Source organism: Elephas maximus, chromosome 6, assembly GCF_024166365.1.
Source record: "Elephas maximus indicus isolate mEleMax1 chromosome 6, mEleMax1 primary haplotype, whole genome shotgun sequence".
In the NCBI taxonomy this organism is placed as follows: domain Eukaryota; kingdom Metazoa; phylum Chordata; class Mammalia; order Proboscidea; family Elephantidae; genus Elephas; species Elephas maximus.
The window spans coordinates 106,863,746-106,889,028 of record NC_064824.1 but is presented as its reverse complement, the minus strand read 5'-3'; the positions used below and the strand labels follow the sequence as shown (position 1 = coordinate 106,889,028).

The window sequence follows — 25,283 nt, the reverse complement described above, 5'->3', positions numbered from 1 at the left end:
ACACAGGTTGTTAATGAGTCTTCCTCCAATCCTCATGCCCCGTTCTTCTTCATATAGGCCAGCTTCTCGGATTATTTGCTCAGCATACAGATTGAATAGGTATGGTGAAAGGTTACAACCCTGACCCACACCTTTCTTGACTTTAAATCGCTCAGTATCCCCTTGTTCTGTCCCAATAACTGTCTCTTGACCTATGTACAGGTTCTGCATGAGCACAGGTAAGTGTTCTGAAATTCCCATTCTTCGTAATGTTATCCATAATTTGTTATGATCCACACAGTCAAATACTTTCGCATAGTCAATAAAACACAGATAAACATCCTTCTGGTATTCTCTGCTTTCAGCTAGGATCCATCTGACATCAGCAGTGGTATTCATGGTTTCACGTCGTTTTCTGAATCCAGCCTAAATTTCTGGCAGCTCCATGTTGATATACTGCTACAGCCGCTTTTGAATGATCGTCAGCAAAATTTTGCTTGCATGTGATGTTAGTGATATTGTTTGATAATTTCCACATTCAGTTGGATCACATTTCTTGGGAATAGGCATAAATATGGATCTCTTCCAGTCAGTTGGCCAGGTAGATGTCTTCCAAATTTCTTGGCATATATGAGTGAGCACTTCCAGTGCTGCATCTGTTTGCTGAAATATCTCTGTTGATATTCCAGCAATTCCTGGAGCCTTGTTTTTTGCCAATGCCTTCAGTGCAGCTTGGACTTCTTCCTTCAGTACCATCGGTTCCTGATCATATGCTGCCTCTTGAAATGGTTGAATGTCAACTAATTCTTTTTGGTATAATGACTCTATGTATTCCTTCCATCTTCTTTTGATGCTTTCTGTGTCGTTTAACATTTTCCCTGTAGAAACCTTCATTATTGCAACTCAAGGCTTGAATTTTTTCCTCAGTTCTTTCAGCTTGAGAAACGCCAAGCACGTTCTTCCGTTTTGGTTTTTTATCTCTAGGTCTTTGCACATGTCTTCTCGAGAGGCCCTTTGAAATCTTCTGTTCAGTTCTTTTACTTTATCAATTCTTACTTTTGCTTTAGCTGCTTGACGTTTGTGAGCAAGTTTCAGAGTCTCTTCTGACATCCGCCTTGGTCTTTTCTTTCTTTCCTGTCTTTTCAAAGACCTTTTGCTTTCTTGATGTGTGATGTCCTTGATATCTGTCATTCCACAACTCATCTGGTCTTCAGTCATTAGTGTTCAATGAGTCAACGTGTCAAATCTGCCCTTGAGAAGGTCTCTAAATTCAGGTGGAATATACTCAAGGTCATACTTTGGCTCTCGTGGATGTGCTCTGATTTTCTTCAATTTCAACTTGAACTCACATATGAGCAATTGATGGCCCCTTCCACAGTTGGTCCCTGGCCTTGTTCTGACTGATGATATTGAGCTTTTCCATCATCTCTTTCCACAGATGTAGTTGATTTGATTCCTATGTATTCCATCTGGTGAGGTCCATGTGTATAATTGCCATTTATGTTGGTGAAAAAAGGTATTTGCAATGAAGAAGTCATTGGTCTAAATTCTATCATTTGATCTCTAGCATTGTTTCTATCACCAAGGCCATATTTTCCAACTACCGTTCCTTCTTTGTTTCCAGCTTTTGCATTCCAGTCACCAGTTATTATCAATGCATCCTGATTGCATGTTCGATCGATCAATTTCAGACTGCGTAAGTTGGTAAAAATGTTCAATTTCTTCATCTTTGGCTTTACTGGCTGGTGTATAAATTTGAATAATAGTCATATTAACTGGTCTTCCCTGTAGGCGTATGGATATTATCCTATCACTGACAGCATTGTACTTCAGGATAGATCTTGAAATGTTTTTTTTTGACGATGAATGCAACATTATTCCTCTTCAGGTTATCCTTCCTGGCATAGTAGATTATATGATTATCTGATTCAAAATGGCTAATACCAGTCCATTTCAGCTCACTGATGCCTAGGATATTGATGTTTATGCATTCCATTTCATTTTTACCAACTTCCAGTTTTCCTAGATTCATACTTCGTACATTCCATGTTCTGATTATTAATGGATTCACAAATGGTATTTACCACAATATTGTAGCCAAAACACTAGAAAATTTGACAAAATCAGTGACTATAAAAATACCAGCGATAGGGAAAACAAGTGTGCGCTTGTAGCTCGTGCAGATGAATCTACATGATTTGAAGCAATAATGTAATTGGGTAATAATGACAGCTCTGACCAGAGCACATTAGAACATACAAAAAATAAATCAGCATAGAGTTTTAACCTTCTAGGTATATTGATACATGTAAGCTGGGCTTGCAAAAAATGTTTTTGTTGTTATAACTAACTACAGAAATTTTTTTCCACCTTTTGCTCTCTATTTTTTTTAATAATTTTTATTGTGCTTTAAGTGAAAGTTTACATATCAAGTCAGTCTCTCACATAAAAACTTATATACACCTTGCTACATACTCCCAATTACTCTCCGCCCAGTGAGACAGCCCACTCCCTCCCTCCACTCTCTCTTTTTGTGTCCATTTTGCCAGCTTCTAACCCCCTCTACCCTCCCACCTCCCCTCCAGGCAGGAGATGCCAACATAGCCTCAAGTGACCACCTGATCCAAGTAGCTCACTCCTCACCAGCATCCCTGTCCAACTCATTGTCCAGTCTAATCCATGTCTGATGAGTTGGCTTCAGGAATGGTTCCTGTCCTAGGCCAACAGAAGGTCTGGGGGCCATGATCACTGGGGTCATTCTAGTCTTAGCAAGACCATTAAGTCTGGTCTTTTTATGAGAATTTGGGGTCTGCATCCCACTACTCTCCTGCTCCCTTAGGGGCTCTCTGTTGTGTTCCCTGTCAAGGCAGTCATCGGTTGTGGCCGGGCACCATCTAGTTCTTCTGGTCTCAGAATGATGTAGTCACTACAGAGATATTTTTATAAAAAATAATAAATTTCTGCTGAAACATCGCATGGAAATTTTATAGACAGTCATTTTGGTGTCACCCCCTCTGACAGTGTCACCTGGTACAGTCTGCACCCCCCTAGTGATGAGAGGAAAACTAAATGTGGTGTCCATGAAACCCTAGAGGGAATGTTTTAAGGAGGGACTGGTAAACAGCATCAAGGAGGTTAAGGACTTTGAAAACACCAGGAAAAAAAAAAAACTGTTGCCATGGAGTTGACTTTGACTCATGGAGGTGCCATGTGTTTCAGAGGAGAACTGTGCTCCATAGGGTGTTCAACAGCTAATTTTTTGGCTGTAGATTGCCAGGCCTTTCTTCTGAAGTGCCCCGGGTAGATTTGAACCTCTAATCTTTTGGATAGCAGCCAACACACTAACTGCACCACCCAGGTACTCCTTGAAAACACTAGAGGATGTGTAATGAGGAGGTGTCTCGACAGCCATAGGAGAGAAGTTCAATCAGGTGGGGCTTTGTGCCAGGTTGTAAGGTATTAAGTGGCCACAGCCCTCCCTGGGACTTTTTTTTATTTCCTTTTTTTTTTTTTAATTTTTGTTTTGCTCTAAGTGAAAGTTTACAAATCAAGTCAGCCTCTCACACAAAAACTTATACACATCTTGCTACATACTCCCAGTTGCTCTCCCCCTACTGAGACAGCCCGCTCCCTCCCTCCACTCTCTCATTTTGAGTCTATTTCTCCAGCTTCTAACCCCCTCTACTCTCTCATCTCCCCTCCAGAGAGGAGATGCCAACATAGTCTCAAGTGTCCACCTGATCCAAGAAGCTCACTCCTCACCAGCATCCCTCTCCAACCCATTGTCCAGTCTAATCCCTATCTGATGAGTTGGCTTTGAGAATGGTTCGTGTCCTGGGCCAACAGAAGGTCTGGGGGCCATGACCACCAGGGTCCTTCTAGTCTCAGTCAGACCATTAAGGCTGGTCTTTTTATGAGAATTTGGGGTCTGCGTCCCACTGCTCTCCTGCACCCTCATGAGTTCTCTGTTGTGTTCCATGTCAAGGCAGTCATTGGTTGTAGCCGGGCACCATCTAGTTCTTCTGGTCTCAGGCCGATGTAGTCTCTGGTTTATGTGGCCCTTTCTGTCTCTTGGGCTCGTAATTACCTTGTGTCCTTGGTGTTCTTCATTTCCTTTGATCCAGGTGGGTTGAGACCAATTGAGGCATCTTAGATGGCCGCTTGCTAGCGTTTAAGACCCCAGACGCCACTTTTCAAAGTGGGATGCAGAGTTTTCTTAATAGATTTTATTATGCCAATTGACTTAGATGTCCCCTGAAGCCATGGTCCCCAAACCCCTGCCCCTGCTACGCTGGCCTTTGAAGCATTCAGTGTATTCAGGAAACCCCTTTGCTTTTCATTTAGTCCAGTTGTGCTGACCTCCCCTATATTGTGTGTTGTCTTTCCCGTCACCTAAAGTAGTTCTTAGATCAAGAGGCAGTTGTTCGGATAGAACAAGGGGATACTGATTGGTTTAAAGTCAGAAAAGGTGTGTGCCAGTGTTGTGATTTTTCACCATACCTATTCAATCTGTATGCTGAGCAAATCGAGAAGCTGGACAATATGAAGAAGAACGTGGCATCAGGATTGGAGGAAGACTCATTAACAACCCTCGTTATGCAGATGACACAACCTTGCTTGCTGAAAGTGAAGAAGACTTGAAGCACTTACTAATGAAGATCAAAGACCACAGCCTTCAGTATGGATTGCACCTCAACATAAAGAAAACAAAAATCCTCACAACTGTACCAATGAGCAACATCATGATAAATGGAGAAAAGACTGAAGTTTTCATGGATTTCATTTTACTCGGATCCACAATCAACAGCCATGGAAGCAGCAGTCAAGAAATCCAAAGACGCATTGCTTTGGGCAAATGTGCAGCAAAGGACCTCTTCAAAGCGTAGAAGAGCAAAGATGTCACCTTGAAGACTAAGGTGCGCCTGACCCAAGCCATGGTATTTTCAATCACATCACATGCATATGAAAGCTGGACAATGAATAAGGAAGACCGAAGAAGAATTGATGCCTTTGAATTGTGGTGTTGGCAAAGAATATTGAATATACCATGGACTGCCAGAAGAACAAATAAATCTGTCTTGGAAGAAGTGCGGCCAGAATGCTCCTTAGAAGCAAGGATGGCGAGACCGCATCTTACATACTTTGGACATGTTGTCAGGAGGGATCAGTCTCTCGAGAAGGACATTATGCTTGGCAAAGTATAGGGTCAGCAGAAAAGAGGAAGACCCTCAACCAGATGGATTGACACAGTGGCTGCAACAATGGGTTCAAGTATAATGACGATTGTAAGGATGGCACAGGAGCGGGCAGTGTTTCATTCTGTTGTGCATAGGGTTCTATGAGTCAGAACCAACTTGACGGCACTTAACAACAACAACAAAGTAGTTCTTATCTACCATCTAATTAGTGAATACTCTTCTTCCCTCCCCCATCTCGTAACCATCAGAGAATATTTTCTCTCTGTTTAAACTATTTCTCGAGTTCTTATAATAGTGGCCTTATACAGTATTTGCCCTTTTGCAACTGACTGATATCATTCGGCATAATGCCTTCCAGATTCCTCCGTGTTGTGAAATGTGTCACAGATTCATCACTGTTCTTTATTGTTGCGTAGTATTCCATTGTGTGAATATACCATAATTTATTTCTCCATTGATCTGTTGATGGGCACCTTGGTTGCTTCCATCTTTTGCTATTGTAAACAGTGCTGCAGTAAACATGGGTGTGCATATATCTGTTTGTGTAAAGGCTCTTATTTCTCTAGGATATATTCCAAGGAGTGGGATTGCTGGATCGTATGGTAGCTCCATTTCTAGCTTTTTAGGGAAGTGCCAAATCGATTTCTAAAGTGATTGTACCATTTTACATTCCCACCAGCAGTGTATAAGTGCACCAGTCTCTCCACAGCCTCTGCAACATTTATTGTTTTTTGGATTAATGCCAGGCTAGTTGGAGTGAGATGAAATCTCATTGTAGTTTTGATTTGCATTTCTCTAATGGCTAATGATCGTGAGCATTTGCTCATGTATCTGTTAGCTCCCTGAATTTCTTTAGTGAAGTGTCTATTCATATCTTTTTTCCATTTTTTAATTTGGTTATTTGTCTTTTTGTAGTTGGGTTTTTGCAGTATCATGTAGATTTTAGATATCAGGCACTGATTGGAAATGTCATAGCTAAAAACTTTTCCCCAGTGTGTAGGTAATCTTTTTACTTTTTTGGTGAAGTCTTTGGATGAGCATAGGTGTTTTGATTTTTGTTCACTTTTGCAAGGTCAGTATTTAATGGTATTTGCTTTTCGAGCATGTATTTAAACAGAGTATGTCCAAACTGTCTATGTAGTCTGATTCCAATTAAATATTGGATAAAAACACACCTAACAATTTATTTTCTCTGGGTTATGAGATCATGACTTATTTTTTATTTTCTTATCTATATCTGTATTTTCCAGAGTTCTACAATGAGTATTTATTACTTTTTGAAGTAGGAAAAACAGTATAGAAGTTATTTTTTTATACTATTTTCCTTATGTATAGCGTGGAAATAGTCTTCTTTTTCCATTAGAAATTTGGTACAATGTAGCCACTTAATGGCCCCTCCAAGCCTATGAAGCTAAGTGAAGGATTGGCAGTTTGAACCTACCCAGCAGCTCCGTGGGAGAAAGACCTGGCAATCAGCATCTGTAAAGATGACAGCCAAGAAATCCTCTGGGGCAGTATTACTCTGTCACGTGGGGTCACCGTGAGTTGAAATCAACTTGACAGCACCTAAGAGCAACAACCAAGCCTATGAAAATGGGATTACATCTGTGTTTCTAGCTGTCCATCTCCTCTGAAAGACCTCTAGCCTTTCTATGCTGTCCGCACTGGCACATTTCCTCATCTGCTGCGTGGGTTGTGACTGTGCTCCACTGACAGGCTTACATTGCCTTTAGCTCAGAATGCCGTGAAAAATCATAAACTTTTATAGTTTTATGGTCCAGAAAGGTCATCTCACTAGGTTCAGATTCTCTTGTGGTGGATCCTTCACATTATGTAACTCTTGGTAAATTCTCAATCAGCTGCAGCCTTAGCCAAAGTGAAGAACATGTGAGAGTCACATGTGCTGACCGTCCTTGTAATTACTCTTGATTCTCATTTTTGAAAATGGATTGTCAGAAACAATTTATCGTGGGTGTCTTTGGCATTGCGTTTTTCTTCACAGTCTAGCTACTTCCAAAACTGCTGGCTCCAGACACCCTCTCAACACTTTTTAAATTTTGATTACAAATCATTTAGTCAAGTGGGAGGAAGTCAGCACTGACATCCAGCATGGTTTTCCATCCAGCTCTGGAGAACATGGCATCTCTGTGAGGGCTGGGCTGATGTTATTGCTCATATCTGCTTATGTCTGTATGTGGGAGGAGTGCCATATTCATCCTGCTAATTAGCCTCTCCTAATGAGCTTGTAAACAGCAGATTCCCTTGTTAGAAAATAGCAATATACAGATTTTCAATCCTGTTACATTTTGAGGCATGCGTGGCATTTTTTGAGTTGAACACTGACAAGACCTGAATTTCTCAATCTTTTCAACAGAGGAAATACCCCTTTTTACAGAAAGGGTGTTCAATGTAAAAATAAGGTAGAATATCTATACACAGTGCAATGAACATAGCCCTTCTAGCCATAGTCTTTGTGACTCACATAAAGTGATTAAGTAGGACTATGCAAATAAGGTATATGGAACCCTAACGAAGGGATTGGTCAGTTTTGCCATCCCACTAGGCTTAAAATGAGCCATCCCAGAGGCAGAAAGGAAGGATCTCACCACCACCAAGAATGAAGAGCCAGGAGTGGAGCATGTCCTTTGGACCTGGGATCCCTGCACTGAGAAGCTCCTGGAACCAGGAGACAAAGAGAGAAAGCTGAACACAGAAGATGGTGAGAAGTGGTGGCAGAGAAATGGTGGCAGCAGGGGCAGGAGACTGGCAGGAGACAGGCTGGAGACAGCATGGTGGGCTTCCTAGCCCACAGAGCAAGAAAGCTGAGTGCCTTTGGGTAGGAGGCTTGCTGGCAGAGTGGGGTGCTTTCAGGTACTTGGTGGACTTAGGTTTTCCAACCTATGGAGCTAGAGCTGAGGCTTACTGCGGAGTGGGGTACCTCTGGGTACTTACTAGCAGAGCTGCACTTGCCTGAGCAGGGCAGGGGCCAGGCTGAGAGGCCAAGGGGCCAAGGACCAGAGAGAGTCCTGCCTATAGGCATGGCTGAGAAGAGGCCATCCTGATCAAAGAACTGTATTCTAAGCATTCCTGAGCCTGAATTGTAGCCTGTTACTTTCATGATAAACCCCATAATTTTGAGTATAGTCTGTGAGTTCTCTGTGTCCATTGCAATGAATTATTGAACCCAGCAGAGAAGTAGAGAGTGCCATGGGAGGGACGGATGGTGTCGGAATTGGTAAAAAGGGCTGGCAAGAGGTTTGTCTGATCTCCACCTCATAGGAATTAGCCTTGGGCTACTGATCTTGATTTTCCATCCCCCTTGTGAAGTTTAGAAGAGGTCACATGGAAGCTGGATTGTTGCAATGGCTCCAGACTTATAGAAGCATGGGACTTTGTAAAAGAAAGAACAAAGGGTCATGGGAAGTGAAACTTTTGATTCTTAGATGGTTACTTTCATTGTTGTTACCTGGAATCGCTAAAAGCAAAGCAAGAGATGTTATGCTGCAGCTGAGGGGAGGAAAACCACATCTGGAGTGGCCTGGGGCAAAATTCAGGTTGATTAAACAAGATGATTGATAGGGGGCCAAGGCCTACTGGTTCCACCTAGCTAGAGACCTGAGGCCATATGCATATGAATGGGAAGATAAAGTGTGATGAAGAGAAGATGAAACTGGAATGTTTAAAAAGGGTTTATGTGTTTATCTGAATGTACTATGGATATTGAATGTTTCTTCTACATAGTGTCGTAAAACAAATCTAAATGTATGATAGAGATGAATATTGAATATTATAGATTACAGAGAGCCTGTAACTCTGCCTTCAGCCAATACTTGATTGGATATGCTAAAAGGGGAATAAGGATTTGCCCAAAAGAAACACAGCCTGTTCATTTGAATGCAGTAGCCCTGTGTAAACCTGAGCCCCAATCTAACACTTTGGAGTCAGGAAATTTGCATTTGAAAAGACATGCAGAACCACCCAGAACTACTGAGAGAACAGGAGATTTATATTTGAAGGAAGGACCTACAAGGAAAAAAAAAGAATATTTTGCTTTTTGAAATTTGAGCAAGTGGTTTCCCCTTGGATGTATGAAGGCAGGAAAAGTCAGTGACCATCAGAAAAAACCACATCTAGGACTGGAAGTGAAAGGGAGCCAGCGAATAGACAGCCTGGTATACTTGCCTGTGGTGACCACCTGGGTCCACTAATGAATGGCCATGGGGAAGGTGCAGCAATGAAGAGATGGACTGAGTTTGGACATGTTCCATTGATACCCATTGACCTAGCCCACAGAGGCTAAGCATTAGAGAGAGAGAGAGAGAAAGGGCTGGCTGGTCTGACGTGCACGGAGTTATGTGGACTCCTTAGCTTTTGGGAGGTCCCAGTTGACCTAGCTTGGATAGGGATGAGCTGACCAGAACCTGAGCAAATAAAAAGAAAAATGTTTGACACTGTAAGCTGGTGTAGATTGCTGCAATTTGATGGCTTGCACTGGACTGGACTTTGCTTATAGATGCAGATCCTCGAAGTTCCAGCTGGAGCAGAAGATTCTTCACGTAAAGGAACATGCTCTTCTCCTCACCCAGCACCCAGCGTACTGGTTTGATCAAGAGAGGCAATTTAGAAATTGGCTATCTAAAAAGGGGGGTGATAAAGGCATGAAGTGACTGTTTACACGCTTTTGTGAGCATGCTTACATTGAATGAGGGGGTCAAAGGAGAAGCCTCACTGGATGGATTACACTTTTCCTGATGAGCCTGGGGAAGAGAGGGTGGGGGAAGATGCTGGTAGGATTGTGATTCAGTAGTGAGTGTTGATTGTTAACAAGGTTAATTGTGATTGTAAAAACTGTAATTGTAGAAGCTGTAACTGTGAAAGAGTGGACTAAGGGGAGGCACTGCTGGACTGGAGTACAGTGGCCGAACCTAAAGTTCCTTAAAGCTTTTGCTGTGCTGATACCTTGCGAGACTCAGAACAAGGGAATAATCTTCTCTCGGTTAAATTTTATCAGAGCCAGAAAGGGTGAAGACAAAACGACTTTCAGAGAACCTGACCAGATCAGATGGACACCTGCAGCAGACCAGAATGGCCAGTACCTGAGTAACCTCACCCTTAGGACTCTTGCCCTACTGAAGGACTAATTGTTAATGACTGTTTTGGACTGGTAAAATGATTGGGAGGTGGAAGTTAATTCTTCAAGTATGAAAGGGCCAATGGCTAGAAGAGCTAGGGGGTGGCCTGCAGTGCAATGTATTACTTAATATGGCCCTTCCAGCCATAGTCTTTGTGACTCACACACAGTGATTGAGTGGGTCTATGCAAATAAGGTATATGGAACTTGTCCATATACAAAGGGATTGGTCAGTTTTGCCATCCCACTAGGCTTAAAATGAGCCATCCCAGAGGCAGGAAGGGAGGATCTCACCACCACCAAGAAAGAAGAGCAAGGAATGGAGCGTGTCCTTCAGACCCGGGACCCCTGCACTGAGAAACTCCTGGACCCAGGAGACTGAGAGAGAGAGAACTTAACACCAAGGACTGCGAGAAGTGGCAGTAGAGAAACAGCAGTAGCAGAGGCAGGAAACTGGCAAGAGGCCAGCAGTAGATGGCGTGGTAGGCTTCCTGGCCCACAGAGCAAGAGGGCTGAGTACTTTTGGGCAGGAGGCTTGCTGGCAGAGTGGGATGCCTCCAGGCACTTGGTGAAACTAGGTTTGCCGACCCACAGAGCTAGAGCTGAGTGCCTTCAGGCCAAAGCTTACTGCAGAGTGGGGTGCCTCTGGCTACTTATCAACAGAGCTGAAAGAGCTTTGTAACACTTGCCTGAGCAGGGCAGAGGCCAGGCTGAGGGGCCGAGGGGCCAAGGGTCAGAGAGAGACCTGCCTTCAGGCACGGCTGAGAAAAGGCTGTCCTGATCGAAGAACTGTATCGTGAACATTCCTGAGCCTGAATTGTAACCTGTTACTTTCCTAATAAACCCCATAATTGTGAGTACAGTCTGTGAGTTCTGTGTGGCCATTGCAATGAATTACTGAACCCAGCAGAGAAGTAGAGATTGCCGTGGGAGGGACAGATGGTGTCAGAATTGGTAAAGATGGCTGGTGAGAGGAGGTATGTGTGACCTCCACCTCATAGGAATCAGCCTTGGGCTACTGATCTTGATTGTCCTTCCCCCTTGTGAAGTTCGAGGAGGTCAGACGCCTCCACCATGCCATTTTTACAGTATAGTTCACTGAGTTTGGCTGAAAAGTAGTGTATAAATAGTTGATTGCTGACTTTGCCTTTCTTGGGCTGACGTATCTTTCCAGGGAGAGACCAAGAGAGCAAGGTTGTTGAATGGATGAGGTCCAATATTATGCTCCAGAATTATACAGCAGTTTTACATTTCGAAAGACATGTTGGAACAGCTACCTAGTGAATGATCCACATGCAAAGCAATCTGATATTAGCAGCGTTATTGAATACAGGTAGCTAAGCTGAGTAAGGCACCGAGAGGTTAAACGGTTTGCAGGAGGCCACCCGACAAGAAAGAATGTGGTTGATCCAGACTTAGAACATAGCTTTAATTAGCCCTGGTTTCCAATTTTGTGCTCAGACAAACCATACTACCCTCACATACTGATTTACTCTGTTCACTTTGTCAGAGGAAGGCACCCTTCATTTTTTGGCCTGTCTGAATATGTTGTTTTATTTTTAATTTACATATTATTTATTTCAAAAGCAAATGAGTGAGTTAGTAAGAAATACCTACTTCTAAAGACTAAACTTGGCATCAGACCCTTGCAGTGTAGTGAATTTGGAGGCTGTACAGCCTGAGAGAAAAGGTGAAATTACAAAAAGAGTGAAGTTGGAAAATGGAGCCCAAGAGGAAAGAATGAAGACAGAGAGATTATATAGCTAAATTAGGGCATGCCAAAAAAACCAAACCTGTTGTCAGCCATTAAGTTGATTCTGACTCATAGCGGCCCCGTAGGACAGAGTAGAACTGCCCCAAAGGGTTTCCAAAGCTATAAATTTTTACGGAAGCAGAGTGCCATATCTTTCTCCCATGGAACGCAGATGGGTTTGAACCAATGACCTTTTGGTTAGCAGCTGAACGCTCAACTACTGTGCCACCTGGGCTCCTAAATTAGAACATGTCGTTGTCGCCTTTAGGTGCTATCCAGTCGGTTTTGACTCATAGCAAGCCTATGTACAACAGAATGAAACACTGTCTGGTCCTGCGCCATCCTCACAATAATTGCTATCTTTGAACCCATTGTTGCAGCCACTGTGTCAATCCATCTCGTCAAGAGTCTTACTGTTTTTTGCCGACCTTCTACTTTATTTTACCAAGCATGATGTCCTTCTCCAGGGATTTATCCCTCATGATAACATGTCCAAAGTACGTAAGATGAAGTCTCGTTATCCTTGCTTCCAAGGATAAACTTTTTCCAAGACATACTTGTTCATTCTTCTGGCAGTCCATCGTATATTCACTATTCTTCGCCAGCACCGTAATTCAAAGACATCAATTCTTATTAGGTCTTCCTTACTCATAGTCCAGCTCTCGCATGCATATGAAGTGATTGAAAATATCATGGCTTGGGTCAGGCACACCTTAGTTCCTCAAAGTGATATCTTTGCTTTTCAACACTTTACAGAGGTCTTTGACATCAGATTTGCCCAATGCAATACTTTGTTTGATTTCTTGACTGCTGCTTCCATGGGCGTTGATTGTGGATCCAAGTAAAATGAAATCCTTGGCAACTTCACATTTTCTCCATTTATCATGAAATATTGTTTATTGGTCCAGTTGTGAGGATTTTTGTTTTCGTTATGTTGAGGTGTAATCCACACTGGAAGCTGTATTCTTTGATCTTCATCAGTAAGTGCTTCAAGTCTTTTTTGCTTTCAGCAAGGAAGGTTGTGTCATCTGCATATCACAGGTTGTTAATGAGTCTTAATACCAATTCTGATGCCACGTTCTTCCTCATATAGTCCAGTTTCTTGGACTATTTGCTCAGCATACAGATTGAAGGAAACCCTGGTGGCATAGTGGTTAGGAGCTATGGCTGGTAATCAAAAGGTTGGCAGTTTGAATCCACCAGACGCTCCTTGGAAACTGTATGCGGCAGTTCTACTCTGTCTTGTGGGGTCGCTGTGAGTTGGAATTGACTTGATGGCAACGGTTTTTTTTTTTTTTTTTTAATACAAATTGAAAAGTATTGTTAAAGGATACAACCCTGACGCACACCTTTCCTGATTTTGAACCATGCCGGTATCTTTTGTTCTGTTCAAACAACTGCCTCTTGGTCTACGTACAGGTTCTTTATGAGCACAATTAAGTGTCCTGGAATTCCCAGTCTTTGCAATGTTATCCGTAATATGCTATGATCCACACAGTTGAATGCCTTTGCATAGTCTATAAAGCACTAGTAAACATTTTTTGGTATTCTCTGCTTTCAACCAAGATCTATCTGACATCAGTATTGATATCCTTTTCTGAATCCGGCTTGAATTTGTGACACTTCTCTATACTGCTGCAACCATTTGTGAATGATCTTCAGCAAAATTTTACCTGTGTTTGATATGAATGACATTGTTTGATAATTTCTGCATCCTCTTGGATCACTTTTCTTTTGAACGGTCACAAATATGAATCTCTTCCGGTCAGTTGGCCAGGTAGTGGTCTTCCAAATTTCTTGGCATAGACAAATGAGTACCTCCAGCGCTACATTCGTTTGTTGAAACATTTCAATTGCTATTCCATCAATTCCTGGAGCCTTATTTTTTGCCAGTGCTTCAGTGCAGCTTGGACTTCTTCCTTCAATACCTTTGGTTCTTGATCATATGCTACCTCCTGAAATGGTTGAATGTCAACCCGTTCTTTTTAGTACAGTGTCTCTGTGTATTCCTTCTATCTTTTTTTTTTGTGCTTTAAGTGAAAGTTTACAGCTCAAGTTAGTTTCTCATACAAGAATTTATACACACACTGTTATGTGGCCCTAGTTGCTATCCCTATAATGTGACTGCACATCCCTCCTTTCCACCCTGGATTTCCTGCGTCCATTCAACCAGCTCCCATCCCTCTCCGCCTTCTCATCTTGTCTCCAGACAGAAACTGTCCATTTAGTCTCCTATATCTACTTGGACTAAGAAGCACACTTTTCACAAGTATCATTTTATATCTTATAGTCCAGTCTATTCCTTGTCTGAAGAGTTGCCTTTGGGAATGGTTTTAGTTCTGTGTTAGCAGAGAGTCCGGAGGCCATGTCTTATGGGGTTCCTCCAGTTTCAGCCAGACTTTGAGTTCTGCACCTCACTTTTCTCCTGCTCTCTCAGGGACTCTCTGTTGTGTTCCCTGTCAGGGCAGTCTTTGGTGGTAGCTGGATACCATCTAGTTCTTTGGGTCTCAGACTGATGGAGTCTCTGGTTTATGTGGCCCCTTTTGTCTTTTGGGCAAATATTTTCCTCGTGTCTTTGGTGTTCTTCATTCTCCTTTGCTCCGAGTGTGTTGGGACCAATTGATGCATCTTGGATAGCTTTTAAAACTTGCTAGCTTTTAAAACCCATGATGCCACTCACCAAAGTGGGATGCCAAACATTTTCTTAATAAACTTTGTTATGTCAGTTGACCTAGATGTCTGCTGAAACCATGGTCCCCAGACCCATGCCTCTGCTACACTGTCCCTCGAAGTGTTTGGTTGTGTTCAGGAAACTTCTTAGCTTTCAGTTTAGTCCAGTTACACTGACTTCCCCTGTATCCTGTGTTGTCCTTCCCTTCACCTAGGATAATTCTTGTCTACTGTCTAGTTAGTGAATTCCCCTTTCCCTCCCTTCCCACCCTCATAACCATCAAAGAATGTTTTCTTCTGTGTTTAAATCTTTTCTTGAGTTCTTATGATAGTGGTCTCATACAATATTTGTCCTTTTGCAACGGACTAATTTCACTCAGCACAATGCCTTCCAGATGCATCCATGTTATGTTTCGTGGATTCATCGTTGTTCTTTTTCATTGTGTAGTATTCCATTGTGTGAATATACCACGATTTGTATATCCATTCGTCTATTGATGGGCATCTAGGTTGTTTCCATCTTTTTGCTATTGTGAACAGTGCTGCAATGAACATGGGTGTGCGTATATCTATTCGTGTAATGGCTATTATTTCTCTAGGATATAGGCTAAAGAGTGAGATTGCTGGATCGTATGGTACTTCTATTTCTAGCTTTCTAAGGAAGTGCCAAATGGGTTTCCAAAGTGTTTGTACCATTTTACATTCCCACCAGCAGCATGTACATGTTCCAGTCTCTCCACAACCTCTCCAACATTTGTTATTTTGTGTTTTTTTGATTAGTGCCAGCCTTGTTGGAATAAGATGGTGTCTCATTGTAGTTTTGATTTGCATTTGATTGGCTAATGATCGTGAGCATTTCCTCATGTATTTGTTAGCCACCCAAATGCCTTCTTCAGTGAAGTACCTGCTCATATCTTTGCCCATTTTTTAATTGGGTTATTTGTCTCTTTGTGGTTGAAGTTTTGTAGTTTCTTGTAGATTTTAGAGATTAGATCCTGACTGGATATGTCGTAGCCAGAAAATTTTCTCCCAGTCTGTAGGTTGTCTTTTTATTCTTCTGATGAAGTCTTTTGATGAGCATAAGTGTTTGATTTTTAGGAGCTCCCAGTTATCTAGCTTCTCTTCTGGTATTTGTGCATTGTTAGTTATGTTTTGTATTCTGTTTATGCCATGTATTAAGGCTCCTAGCATTGTCCCTGTTTTTTCCTTCCATGATCTTTATCATTTTGGATTTTATATTTAGGTCTTTGATTCATTTCAAGTTAGTTTTTGTGCATGGTGTGAGGTATGGGTCTTGTTTCATTGTTTTGCAGATGGATATCCAGTTATGCCAGCACCATTTGTTTAAAGAGACTATCTTTTCCCCATTTAATGGACTTTGGGCCTTTGTCAAATATCAGCTGCTCATAGATGGACGAATTTACATCTGGATTCTCAATTGTGTTCCATTGGTCTATGTGTCTGTTGTTGTACCAGTACCAGGCTGTTTTGACTACTGTGGTGGTATAATATATTCTAAAATCAGGTAATGTGGGGCCTCCCACTTTCTTCTTCTTCTTCAGTAATGCTTTACTTATCCAGGGCCTCTTCCCTTTACATATGATGTTGGTGATTTGTTCCTCCATCTCATTAAAAAATGTAGTTGGATGCACATGGAACATTCTCTAGACCACATATTGGATCATAAAGGAAGCCGTAACAGAATCCAAAATATTTAAATATTACAAAGCATCTTCTCTGACCATAAAGCTATAAAAGTAGAAATCAATAACAGAAAAAGCCAGGAAAAGAAATCAAACACTTGGAAACTGAACAACACCCTGCTCAAAAACAACTGGGTTTCAGAATAAATTAAGGACAGAATAAAGAAATTCATAGAATCAAATGAGAACAAAAATACTTCCTATCAGATCCTTTGGGACACAGCTAAAGCAGTGCTCAGAGGTCAATTTATAGCAATAAACGCACATATCCAAAAAGAAGAAAGGGCCAAAATCAAAGAATTATGCCTACAACTTGAACAAATAGAAACAGAGTGACAAAAGAAACCCTCAGGCACCAGGAGAAAGCAAAAAATAAAAAATTAGAGCAGAATTAAATGAAATAGAGAACAGAAGAACAATTGAAAGTTAACAAGACCAAAAGCTGATTCTTTGAAAAAAACTAACAAAATCAATAAACCACTTGCCAAACTGATAAAAGAAAAATAGAAGACAAAGCAAATAACCCGAATAAGAAATGAGATGGGCGATATCACAACAGACCCAACTGGAATTAATAGAATCATATCCGATTACTATGAAAAATTGTACTCTAACAAATTTGAAAACCTAGAAAAAATGGACGAATTTCTAGAAACACACTACCTACCTAAACTAACACAGAGGTACTCACCACTGCTGTCGAGTCGATTCCGACTTGTAGTGACACAGGTAGAACGACTAAATAAACCCATAACAAAAGAAGAGATTGAAAATGTAATTTAAAAACTCCCGACAAAAAAATCCCTGGCCCTGATGGCTTCACTGGAAAGTTCTACCAAACGTTCAGAGAAGAGTCAACACCACTACTACTAAAGGTATTTCAGAGCATAGAAAAGGGTGGAATACTCCCAAACTTATTCTATGAAGCCAGCATATCTCTGATACCGAAACCAGGTAAAGACACTGCAAAAAAAATTACAGACGTATATCCCTCACGAACTTAGATGCAAAAATCCTCAACAAAATTCTAGCCAATAGAATTCAACAACATATCAAAAAAATAATTCACCATGACCAACTGGGATTCATATCACGTATGCAGGGATGGTTCAGCATTAGAAAAACAGTCACTGTAATTCATTCCATAAATAAAACAAAAGATAAGAATGACATGATCTTATCAATTGATGCAGAAAAGGCATTTGACAAAGTCCAACATCCATTCATGATAAAAACTCTCAGCAAAAAAGGAATAGAAGGAAAAGTCCTCAACATAATAAAGGGCATTTATATGAAGCCAACAGCCAACATCATCCTAAATGGAGAGAGTCTGAAAGCATTCCCCTTGACACTGGGAACCAGACAAGGATGCCATTTATCACCGCTCTTATTCAACATTGTGCCGGAGGTCCTGTTGTTGTTAGGTGCCATCGAGTTTGTTCCAACTCACAGCAACCCTATGTACCACAGAATGAAACATTGTGCAGCCCTGTGCCATCCTTACAATTGTTATGCTTGAGCCCATTGTTGCAGCCACTGTGTCAATCCATTTTGTTGAGGATCTTCCTCTTTTCCTCTGACCCTGTACTTTACCAAGCATAATGTCCTTCTCCAGGGACTGAGCCCTCCTGACAGCATGTCTAAAGTACGTAAGACTCTCCATCCTTGCTTCTAAGGAGCATTCTGGTTGTACTTCTTCCAAGACAGATTTGTTTGTCCTTTTGACAGTCCATGGTATATTCAATATTCTTCACCAACACCACAATTTAAAGGTGTCATTTCTTCTTCAGTCTTCCTTATTCATTGTCCAGCTTTCACATGCATATGATACAATTGAAAATACCATGGCTTGGGTCAGGCACACCTTAGTCTTCAAGGTGACATCTTTGCTTTTCAACGCTTTAAAGAGGTCGTTTGCAGCAGATTTGCCCAGTTCAATGCGTCATTTGATTTCTTGACTGCTGCTTTCATGGCTGTTGATTGTGGATCCAAGTAAAATGAAATTCTTGACAGCTTCAATCTTTTCTCTGTTTATTATGATGTTTCTTATTGGTCCAGTTGTGAGGATTTTTATTTTCTTTATGTTGAGGTGTAATCCATACTGAATGCAGTGGTCTTTTAATTTTCATCAGTAAATGCTTCAAGTCCTCTTCACTTTCAGCAAGCAAGGTTGTGTCACCTGCGTAATGCCAGTTGTTAATGAGTCTTCTTCCAAGCCTGATCCCCTGTTCTTCTTCATATAATCCAGCTTCTCAGATTATTTGCTCAGCATACAGATTGAATAGGTATGGTGAAAGGATACAACCCTGATGCACACCTTTCCTGACTTTAAACTACTCATTATCCCCTTGTTCTGTCCGAACAACTATCCTTGATCTATGTATGGGTTCTTCATGAGCACAATTAAGTGTTCTGGAATTCCCATTCTTCGCAACATTATCCATAATTTGTTATGATCCACACAGTTGAATGCCTTTGCATAATCAATAAAATACAGGTAAACATCCTTCTGGTATTCTCTGCTTTCAGCCAGGATCCATCTGACATCAGCCATGCTATCCAAGGCAATTAGGCTAGATAAAGAAATAAAGGGCATCCAAATTGGTAAGGAAGAAGTAAAAGTATCTCTATTTGCAGATGACACAATCTTGTACACAGGAGACCCTAAAGAATCCTCAAGAAAACTACTGAAACTAATAGAAGAGTTCAGCAGAGTATCAGGATACAAGATAAACATACAAAAATCAGTTGGATTCCTCTACACCAACAAAGAGAACATCGAAGAGGAAATCACCAAATCAATACAATTTACAATACCCCCCAAGAAAATAAAATACTTAGGAATAAATCTAACCTGAGAAGTAAAAGACCTATACAAAAAAAATCACAAGACATTACTGCAGTAAACCAAAGGATACCTACGTAAGTGGAAAAACATACCTTGCTCATGGATAGGAAGACTCAGCATTGTAGAAATGTCTATTCTACCCAAAGCAATATGTAGGTACAATGCAATTCTGATCCAACTTCCAATGACATTCTTTAATGAGATGGAGAAACAAATCACCAACTTCATATGGAAGGGAAAGAAGCTCCAGATAAGTAAAGCATTGCTGAAAAAGAAGAACAAAGTGGGAGGCCTTGGACTACCTGATTTTAGAATATATTATACCGTCACAGTAGTCAGAGCAGCCTGGTACTGGTACGACAACAGATACATAGACCAATGGAACACAATTGAAAATTCAGACATAAATCCATCCACACATGAGTAGCTGATATTTGACAAAGGCCCAAAGTCTGTTAAATTGGGAAAAGACAGTCTCTTTAACAAACGGTGCTGGCATAATTGGATATAATCTGCAAAACAATGAAACAAGACCCATATCTCACATCATGGACAAAAAAAAGCTCAAAATGGATCTAAGCCCTAAATATAAAATCTAAAATGATAAAGATCATGGAAGAAAAAATAGGGACAGTGCTAGGAGACGTAATACATGGCATAAACAGTATACAAAACATTACTAACAATGCACAAATACCAGAAGAGAAACTAGATAACTGGGAGCTCCTGAAAATCAAACACAATGCCCTTCCAAAGACTTCACCAAAAGAATAAATATTATCTACAGACTGGAAAAAAGTTTTGGCTATGAGAGTTCTGATCAGCGTCTGACCTCTAAAATCTACATGGTATTACAAAAACTCAACAACAAAAAGACAAATAATCCAGTTAAAAAATGGGCAAAGGATATGAACAGGCACTTCATCAAAGAAGACGTTCAGGCAGCTAACAGATGCATGAGGAAATGCTCACGATCATTAGTCATTAGAGAAATGCAAATCAAAACTACAGTGAGATACCATCTCATCCCAAGAAGGCTGGCATTAATCCAGAAAACGCAAAATAATAAATGTTGGAGAGGTTGTGGAGAGACTGGAACACTTATACACTGCTGGTGTGAACGTAAAATGGTACAACCACTTTGGAAATTGATTTGGCACTTCCATAAAAAGCTAGAAATAGAACCACCATAAACCAGAAAACCAAACCCGCTGCCATTGAGTCGATTTCGACTCATAGTGACCCTATGGGACAGAGTAGAACTGCCCCATAGAGTTTCCAAGGAGCGCCTGGCAGATTCGAACTGCCGAACTCTTGGTAAGCACCCATAGCACTTAACCACTACACCACCAGGGTTTCCAGAACTACCATATGATCCAGCAATCCTACTCCTTGGAATATACCCTAGAGAAATACCAGCTTTTACATGAACAGATATACGCACATCCATGTTCATTGCAGTACTGTGCATAATGGCAAAAATATGGAAGCATCCAAGGTGCCTATGAACGGATGAATGGATAAATAAATTATGGTATATTCACACAATGGAATACTACGTAATGATAAAGAATGATGATTAATCCGTGAAACATCTTATAATGTGGATGAATCTGGAAGGCATTATGCTGAGTGAAATTAGTCAGTTGCAAAAGGACAAATATTGTATAAGACCAGTATTATAAGAGCTCAAAAAATAGTTTAAACAGAAGAAAATATTCTTTGATGGTTATGAGGGTGATAAGGGAGAGAGGGAGGGGGTATTCACTAATTAAATAGTAAACAAGGACTGTTTTACATGAAGGGAAAGACAGTACACAGTACAGGACAGGTCAGCACAACTGGACTAAACCAAAAGCAAAGAAGTTTCCTGAATACAACCGAACACTTTGAAGACCAGGGTAGGAGGGGCAGGGGCCTGGGGACCATGGTTTTAGGGGACATCTAGGTCAACTGGCATAACAATATGTATTAAGAAAACATTCTGCATCCCAGCTTGGTGAGTGGCATCTGGGGTCTTCAATGCTAGCAAGCGACAATCTAAGATGCATCAATTTGTCTCGACCCACCTGGAGCAAAGGAGAATGAAGAACACCAAAGACACAAGGTAATTATGAGCCCAAGAGCCAGAAAGGGCAACATAAACCAGAGACCACATCAGCCTGAGACCAGAAGAACTAGATGGTACCTGGTTATAACCAATGACTGCCCTGACAGGGAGTACAACAGAAAATACCTGATGGAGCAAGAGAACAGTGGGATGCAGACCTCAAATTCTCATACAAAGACCAGACTTAGTGGTCTGACTGAGACTAGAAGGACCCCAGAGGTTATGGTCCTTGGACCTTCTCTTAGCCCAAAACTGGAACCATTCCCAAAGCCAACTCTTCAGACACAGATTGGACTGCGCTGTAAGACAGGAAATGATACTGGTGAGGAGTGAGCTTCTTGGCTCAAGTGGACACATGAGACTAGGTGGGAAGCTCCTGTCTGGAGGTGAGATGAGAAGGCAGAGAGGCACAGGAGCTGGCTGAATGGACAAGGGTAATACAGGGTGCAGAGGAGGAGTGTGCTGTTTCATTAGGGGGAGAGCAACTAGTAGTAGATAACAAGGTGTATATGAATTTTTATATAAGAGACTGACTTGATTTTTAAATTTTCACTTAAAGAACAATTAGAAAAGAAAAGTAAAAAAGAAATGTTGGAATTTGGTTCAGGATTGCATTGTGTCTGTAGATTGCTTTGGGTAGAATTGACATTTTCACAATGTTGAGTCTTCCCATCCATGAGCAAGGTATGTTTTTCCACTTATGTAGGTCTCTCTTGGTTTCTTGCAGTAGTGCCTTGTAGTTTTCTTTGTATAGGTCTTTTACGTCTCTGGTTAGATTTATTCCTAAGTATTTTATCTTCTTGGAGGCTATTGTAAATGATAGTGATTTGATGTCCTTTTCAACGTTCTCTTTGTTGGTGTAGAAGAATCCAACTGATTTTTGTTTATCTTGTCTCCTGATACTTTGCTGAAATATTCTATTTGTTCCAGTAGTTTTCTTGTGGATTCTTTGGGGTTTTCTGTGTATAATATCGTATCATCTGGAAATGGGGATACTTTTACTTCTTCTATACTGATTTGGATGTTATTTATTTCTTTTTCTAACCTAATTGCTCTGGCTATGACTTCCAGCACAATGTTGAATAAGAGTGGTGATAAAGGGCATCCTTTTCTGGTTCCCGTTCTCAAGGGGAATGCTTTCAGACTCTCTCCATTTAGCTGTTGGCTTTGTATTAATGGTCTTTATTACAATGAGAAATTTCACTTCTATTCCTGCTTTCCTGAGAGTTTTTTTTTTTTTTTATCATGAATTGGTGTTGGACTTTGTCAAATGCCATTTCTGTATCAATAAGATTATGTGGTTCTTGTCTTTTGTTTTATTGATGGAATGGATTAAATTGATTGCTTTTCTAATGTTGAACCATCCCTGCATACCTGAACTCTATTGGCTAGAATTTTGTTCAGGATTTTTGATCTAAGTTCCTGAGGGATTTTGGTCTGTGATTTTTTTTCCTGTGGTGTCTTTACCTGGTTTTGGTATCAGGGATGTGCTGGCTTCATGGAATGAGTTTGGGAGTATTCCATCCTTTTCTTTTTTTGATTGTACTTTAGACGAAGGTTTACAGAACAAACTAGCCTCTTGCCAAACAGTACACATATCATTCCATGACATTGGCCAACAACCCCATGACATGTGGACACTCTCCCTGGGTTTCCCACCACCAGCTTTTCCTGTCCTCTCCTGCCTTCCAGTCCCTGCCCCTGGCCTGGCGTGCCCCTTTAGTCCCACTCCTTTCTCCAGGCCTGTCCAATCCCTGGCTGACGTGCAAACCCTGGGAGTAAATTCATTGCTGCACTAAAAGCATGTCCAGGTGGCATACTCTCAGGGGTTCTCTAGTCTCTGTCAGTTCAGTAAGTCCAGTCTTTTTTGTGAGTTAGAATTTTGTTCTATGTTTTTCTCCAACTGTGCCCAGTACCGTCTATTGTGATCCCTGTCAGAGCTGTCAGTTGTAGTAGCTAGGCACCATCTAGTTGTACTGGACTGAGTCTGGTGGAGGCCATGGTGGTTGTGGTCCATTAATCTTTTGGACTAATCTTTCCCTTGTGTGTTTAGTTTTCTTAGTTCTCCCTTGCTCCCAAAGGGGTGAGACTGGTGGAGCATCTCAGATGGCCACTCAGAGGCTTTTGGGACCCCGGATGCTGCTCACCAAGGTGGAATGTAGAACATTTTCTTTCCAACTTTTTCTGTGCTCTGAAATACCTGTAGTAAGTAGCAGTGTTAACTCTTCTCTGAAAGTTTGGTGAAATTCTCCATTGAAGCTGTCAGGGCCAGGGCTTTTTTTTTTTTTTTTTTTTGCTGGAAGTTTTTAAATTACCTTTTCAATCTATTCTTTTGTTATAAGTTTAATTAGTTGTTCCACCTCTGTTTGTGTTAGTTTAGTTAGATAGTGTGTTTCTAGAAATTTGTCCATTTCCTCTAGGTTTTCAAATTTGTTGGAGTACAGTTTTTCATACTCTTCTGTTAGGATTCTTTTAATTTCATTTGGATCTGTTGTGATATTGCCTATCTCATTTCTTACTCAGGTTATTTGCTTTCTTTCCTGTTTTTCTTTTGTCAGTTTGGCCAGTAGTTTATCGATTTGTTGATCTTTTCAAGGAACCAGCTTTCGTTCTTGTTAACTCTTTCAGTTGTTTTTCTATTCTCTATTTCATTTAATTCTGCTCTAATTTTTATTATTTTCTTTCTTCTGGGGCCCAAGGGTTTCTTTTGTTGCTCTCTTTCTACTTGTTCAAGTTGTAGGGTTAATGTTTTGATTTTGGGCCTTTCTTCTTTTTGGATGTGTGCATTTATTGCTGTAAATTGACCTCTGAGCACTGCTTTTGCTGTGTCCCAAAGGTTCTGGTAGGATATGTTTTCATTCTCATTTGATTCTGTGAATTTTTTTTATTCTGTCCTTAATTTCTTCTATAACCCAGTAGTTTTTGAGCAAGGTGTTGTTTAGTTTCCACATATTTGATTTTTTTCCTTTGCTTTTTCTGTATTGATTTCTACTTTCATGGCTTTATGGTCAGAAAAGATGCTTGGTAATATTGTGGTGCCTTTGAATTGTGTTAAGGCTTGCTTTGTGGCCTAATATGTGGTCTATTCTGGAAAATGGTCAATGTGCATTGGAAAAGAAAGTATACTTGGCTGCTGTTGGGTGGAGTGTTCTGTATATGTCTATGATATTAAGTTGGTTGATTGTGGCATTTAGATCTTCCGTATCTTTATTGAGCTTCTTTCGGGATGTTCTGCCCTTCACGAAAGTGGTATGTTGAAGTCTCCTACTATTATTGTGGAGCTCTCTATCTTTTCAATGCTGTTAGAGTTCGTTTTATGTATTTTGGAGCCCCGTCATTGGGTGCGTAAATATTTATTATGGTTATGTCCTCCTGGTGTCCTTCTTTATCATTTGTGGTGGATTTTACTTTAAAGTCTATTTTGTCAGAGATCAATATTGCCACTCCCGCTCTTTTTTGATTGTTGTTTGCTTGATATATTTTTTTTCCATCCTTTGAGTTTTAGTTTGCTTGTGTCTTTAAGTCTGAGGTGTGTCTCTTGTAGGCAGCATATAGACGGATCGTGTTTTTTTTATCCATTCTACCACTCTCTGTCTCTTTATTGGTGCATTTAGTCCATTTACATTCAGCATAATTATTATTGATAGGTATGAGTTTAGTGCTGTGATTTTGGTGTCTTTTTTGTGTGTGTCTTGTTGACAGTTTCTTTTTTCCACTTAATTTTCTCTGCTGAGTCATTTTACTTTACGTATTTTCTTTTCTTTTTCATTGTTGTCAATGTTGTATTTGCTGAGTCTTCATATGTTTTTCTTGTTTATTTTGATGTGTAGGATTGTTAGTTTCTTTTGTGATTACCTTAATGTTTACCCCATTTTTCTATGTTTAAACCAA

The 25,283-nt window shown here is 40.7% G+C and overlaps 1 protein-coding gene across 2 annotated transcripts in view; it reads left to right on the top strand.

Moving 5' to 3' along the window:
- PLEKHM3 (pleckstrin homology domain containing M3) overlaps window positions 1-25,283 on the top strand; it is a 225,014-nt gene that overhangs the window by 17,789 nt on the left and 181,942 nt on the right. The window lies entirely within an intron of this gene.